This window comes from Bos javanicus, chromosome 4, assembly GCF_032452875.1.
Source record: "Bos javanicus breed banteng chromosome 4, ARS-OSU_banteng_1.0, whole genome shotgun sequence".
NCBI lineage: Eukaryota > Metazoa > Chordata > Mammalia > Artiodactyla > Bovidae > Bos > Bos javanicus.
Window position 1 is genome coordinate 15,195,314 of NC_083871.1, and position 6,173 is coordinate 15,201,486.

Consider the following 6,173-nt stretch of genomic DNA (forward strand, 5'->3'; position numbering starts at 1 on the left):
GGACGTAAGCAATCTCTGTCCTCACAGATCTTCCCTTATGTTTTTCTTCAGTGACACTCAGGACATTTTTGTCGTTTGTAAGCATTTTACTCTCCTACAACACAGTGAATGGTTTGAAACTCATTTTACAGTTCATTAGTGTTGCCCTGTGGCGCTTACCTCAGTACATAGCAACTACAAACGGTCAAATGTGTTGAATCAGTGATGTCTCCCCGTATGCTTTGTTGGAATAATCCAACAAGCTCGCCTGCTAAGCTATTAGAAGCGAACTGAATTCTTTTGTTCACATTAATTCTTAATTCATATTAAGAAGATGGTACCAAGTAAACCATTAAAATGGAGTAGCATTACCAAAATCAGCCTTAATTTCTTTCCTTGGAATTGTAGAATACTTTTATAACAATATTAGTGAGTCATATTTGCACTAAAAGATTATAAATGCAGAATAATGTATTTTTTCAAAAGATTTACTATCCATTTAGAATACATTACCATGTACTAGGAAAGAATATCATTTTATAAAATTGCATTTTACAAGAACGCTCCAAATACATCTTTGTGATTGATACTGCCACCATGGGGGAAAACTTTGAAATTATCTCATATTCTGATTTGTTTTATAGAGGGTTTTTCATCTTTTGTGGAATCTAACTCTAAAGGTAAATATTTTGAAGAATTAAAAAATTGTATCCTGAAACTTAAGTCACGAAGGGGAAGTGCTGACAATCTGCTGATACTGTCATTGACCCAGGTACGGTCTTTTCCTCTGAGTTACTAACTTAGAAAGTTTCATTTCTCTCTTCAGGTTTCCCCTCAGTATTTTGTACCCAATAACTGTATTTTCATATTTTCTTCCATCCAAAACTATATTATTCTGGTATAAGTTATTTTAGTTAATGTATCACATGTAAGGTCTTAAAAATAAGGTTTAAGTCCCTCAGCAGACCCACTTAACTGGTTTCCTACTGGAGATATTCCATGAATTTTTAATCTTGCCATTATTCAGTTTTGAAGGGGTGGGCCAGAAGCAATATTATTACAGTTTAGCAGTTTTCTAGAATTTGAAATTAATGTCAGAATGTTACTTATACATAACAGACAGACACACAGCTTCTCACATACTTAAGTATGTACCTTACCTGTAAAATAGATGCACAGCTCCTTACATACTTAAGTATCTCACGATTTCTAGAACTGAGGTGTTTATATTAGAACACAATAATTATGAGATCATACACACCACTTTGCTGTCAATCTGCTACACTGTTACCTAATAAGGAAGCTGAGGATGATGGAGCTGTGGTAGGATTTATCTCGAATGAGTAAATTTAAAATGATGTTTCTATCACTGCTGCTGCTAAGTCGCTTCAGTCGTGTCTGACTCTGTGCGACCCCATAGATGGCAGCCCACTAGGCTCCTCTGTCCCTGGGATTCTCCAGGCAAGAATATTGGAGTGGGTTGCCATTTCCTTCTCCAATGCATGAAAGTGAAAAGTGAAAGTGAAGTTGCTCAGTCATGCCCGACTCTTAGCGACCCCATGGGCTGCAGCCTACCAGGCTCCTCCGACCATGGGATTTTCCAGGCAAGAGTACTGGAGTGGGTTGCCATTGCCTTCTCCGGTTTCTATCACTAAATGTACTAAATCCAGGAAGATATACAAAATTCCTCCCTATTACCTGCCTCAGTGTGCAGCCAGATACCCAGGATGGTAAGTCCTGTTTCCCAGCACTCTTTGACTTTGGTCCCTATTTTATGAAGGGCTCCTGCAAGCTCCCAGGAAAGCAGAAACTAGACTGTGGTAAACCATCACTCTTGTCTCCTCAGAGCCTTCTAATAGAGTTCATGTTCTTTCCCATGCTAGCTTTGAACTTGTGACTCAGTTTTACAAAACAAAGCAACCTGAACCATGTTCTTTATTTCTCACTTCTAAGTCTGCATGGACCACATTTGGCTCCTGAAGGGAGATCAGAGCAGAAGAAATGAGTTCTCTGTTGAGAAATATTAAGAATCTGAGGTTTTACCCTTCTTGCAAGCTCACAAGGTATCCTGATGCCATTTCATGGGTGCTGACAGAAGACACACGACTCCTGAACCATGAAGAACGGTTGATTACTCACAGCCATAGCAGTAGCCTTCAGCTACCAGTCGTTTTTTCTGTTTGTTTGTTTTGAGCAGATTTCCAGAGATTTAACCCTACCAAGGGCTGCAAAGGAGAGCAGACGGCAGCTGCACGTATGGTAGGCTGAGTTACAGGCGAAGAACCCTGAGTTAGGGGATGCAAATCTCGCTAATGGACACTAAACACATCTGCCCTTTGCTCTAGGGTGAGACATTATACAGAGATATTATACAGTGGGTCTAACTCCAGACCACTGCAATAAAGTGACTATCACAAGAAAGTGACTCACATGAATGTTTTGGCTTCTCAGTACATATAAAACTTCTGTTTACACCATACTATACAGTCCATTGGGCTTCCCAGATGGCACTAGTGGTAAAGAACCCACTCGCCAATGCAGGAGACATAAGAGGTGTGGGTTCAGACCCAGGGTAGGAGAGGTCCTCTGGATGAGGACATAGCAACCTATTTCAGTATTCTTGCCTGGAGAATCGCATGGACAGTGGAGCCTGGTGGGCTTCAGTCCACAGGACTGCAAAGAGTTGGACACGACTGAAGCAACTTGGCAGGCAGGCACATACAGTCTATTAAGTGTGCAATCGTATTATGTCTAAGTAAGCAATGTATACCTAAATTTTAAAAAATGCTTTATTGCTAAAAAAGAGCTAACATCATCAGAGCTTTCAGTGAGTTGTAACAGTTAACATCAAATATCACTGACCACAGATCACTGGAACAAATGTAACAGTAATGACAGAGTTTGCTTTCTGCCTCTGCTGAGCATTTCCTTTCTCATGTGAAGAGTTGACTCATTGGAAAAGACCCTGATGCTGGGAGGGATTGGGGGCAGGAGGAGAAGGGGACGACAGAGGATGAGATGGCTGGATGGCATCACCGACTCAATGGACGTGAGTTTGAGTGAACTCCGGGAGTTGGTGATGGACAGGGAGGCCTGGCGTGCTGTGATTCATGGGGTCACAAAGAGTCGGACATGACTGAGCGACTGAACTGAACTGAACTGATAGCCATTCCTGATTCCTAGCTTTTTGTGGAGCCGCCTTTGGTCACACACGAGTAATGTGGGTTCAGGTCTAGTCTCAGCAACGCCTATTCCCGCTCTTCCTCCTAGGCCCTGTGTTCTAGAGGTGGACAAGTTATCCTTTTTGTTCCTGCCTTCAGATGAGTTTTTAAAAACTGTCTTCCAAGTTCTTCCATTGGTTTACAAGATTTTACCTATTTTTTCCCCCTTGCATTTTTGACTGTTTTGTAGCCAGGGTGCGCTGTGGTATCTTGTTGCCAGAAAAAAAAAAAAAAAAAATTCCAGGGCTTCTCTGGTGATTCAGTGGTAAAGAATCTGCCTGTCAATGCAGAGGACATGGGTTCAATCTGATCTGGGAGGATCCCACATGCTGCAGGGTAACTAAGCCCGTGTGCCTTAACTGCTGACCCTGTGCTCTAGAGCCCATGAGCTGCAGCTACTGAGCCCATGTGCCCCAGAGCCCGTGCTCTGCAACAAGAGAAGCCACTGCAACGAGAAGCCCATGCACTGCAGCTAGAGAGGAGCCCCCGGTTGCTGCAACTAGACAAAAGCCTATGCAGCAATGCAGACCCAGCACAGCCAAAAATAAATAAATAGATAAAACTGTTAAAAAAAATTCCGAGGTCTATACTGAATTTATTTTTGTTTTTTCTAAGCATTCTACCCATTCTGGTTGGAATTTTATAGAAATATATACCTTTTAGCCAACAGTTTGAAATGTAAAATTGAGTTTCTGCACTAGGTATTAACTTTTAAAATCTGCATAAAGAGGAGTGCCTTAGCTAACTATGATCCTGTTTTTAAGGGAATCAACTCCTCTCTTTACTATGGTTGAGAAGGTAATTAGAGCTAAGAACTCTAATATATTAGTTAATGGGTAATCCGGATAAAGTTGAGGGGTGAGGTTTTAGTTTAAGTGAGTTTACTTTTGCAATAATATTGTAATCAGTGTTTCCTATGATAAACATCCTTAGCTTCAAGGTTACAACTTGATAGTCTTTGGAAATACTAAAACAAAACTTTCCACATTGCCAGAGAAGCATTTGTCTTTCCAAGAAAACAATCTAAGAAGCTCGAATTTTACTTTATGGAAATTAGTGTGTATGTGTTTCTAACCTGTTCCTCATTTAACAAGATGCTAAGCTGCCTAATGTGTCTTCTCAAAGCCCTGTGTCAAGTTTCATTCTTTCAAGAGGCTTGCCATTGAAGTTCCTTTACCACAGTTGTATTTCTAGCCAAGATTGAGTTAAAAACATTATGCTTATAGTTATCTATTTCCACTGGAGAAGTAGGTAAATTAAACGATTGTTTAAAGAGACTCATTGCTGAGTAAAAACATCCCACACAGGTTAAGGCAGCTAGAGGTCAAAATGCTAAGGCAGCAGTAAGCCTGGATGATAAAAACCTCTGAGAAATTACAAGATCAAGATACTTGCTTAAACAAATCCTAGCTCCATTTATTTCTGAAAATTCATCTCATGCCTTACTAAGATCAAAGGAGAATGCCGTCCTAATTCTAAAATTTACATGAATCATATTTGACAAATGGAATATTTTCATCCTATAAATTACTTCTGTCTAAAATTGGAGCAGTTTTACTCTCAACAGTGTCAGTCAAGCAAGGCCCCCAGGTTCCTTCCGTTGTCTCTGGACAGCCTAATGCATAAGGGCACGTGCACAAGATTAGTGTGCACGTGTGTCCTTCGGTTGCTCTGTCCTTGGCACAGTAATAGCTGCTGGGGATGCTGGTAGTGGAAATAAACTGCTGTGGGGCTGAAAGTCATAAAAAACTGACTCCTTTGTGGTTCAAAATTTTCATCATTGTGGAGGCAACAGCGTAAACAAAAGAAAATATAATAGTAGGCACTCTTAAACATTAATGTGCATAGAGGTCAATCTGTCATGTATGTAAAAACATATATTCCAGGCCCCTTCCATAAGAGATTCAGATTCAATAGATTTGATTTAAGGCCTAGAAATATTTTGAAAATGCCCCAAGTTATTCATTTGGAGGAACACTACAATTGGAGCTTATTAAATACTCTAACAAAGCCTATTTTAGGCCAAATATCTGTCAGGGAAGATTTCAAAGAAAGGTGAGACTCCAAATAGCCAAAGCAATCTTGAGAAAGAAAAATGGAGCTGGAGAATCAACTGCCCTGACTTCAGACTATACTCCAAAACTACACTAATCAAGACAGTATGGTACTGGGACAAAAGCAGACACATAGATCAACGGAACAGAGTAGAAAGTCCAAAAATAAACCCATACAACTACGGTCAGTTAATCTACAACAGAGAAAAGAGTCTCTTCAATAAGTTGTGTTGGGAAAACTGGACAGCTACATGCAAAAGAATGATATTATAACATTATCTAATACCGTACACAAAAATCAACCTGAAATGGATTAAAGACCTAAATGTAAGACCAGATACTATAAAACTACTAGAGGAAAACATAGGCAGAACACTCAGTGACATAAACCACAACAATATTTTTTTTGGATCCATCTCCTAGATTAATGGAAATAAAAGCAAAAATAAATAAATGGGACCTAATTAAGCTTAAAAGCTTTTGCACAACAAAGGAACTCATAAACAAAACAAAGAAAAACAACACAGAGAATGGGAGAAAATATCTGCAAGCCATGCAACCAATAAGAGATTAATTTCTAAAAAACAGTGCATAGAGCTCAATGTCAAAAAACAAATAACCCAATCAAAAAAGGGCAGAACTGAATAGACATTTCTCCACAGATAGCCAAAAAGCCAGGCCTGGAGGTAGCAATGGTCCCATTGAGAAGGGACAATGAGGAGAGATTGTCCTGGGGTCATGCTAGGATGCACTGAGAAGACTGGAAGCGTTGATGTTCAGTGAATACTTGACATTTTCCCAAAGAAGACATAGAGATGACCAAGAGTCCTATAAAAACATTTCCAGCATCACTAATCATCAGGGAAGTGCAAATCAAAACCACAGTGAAATATCACCCCACACCCGTCAGAATGGCTAT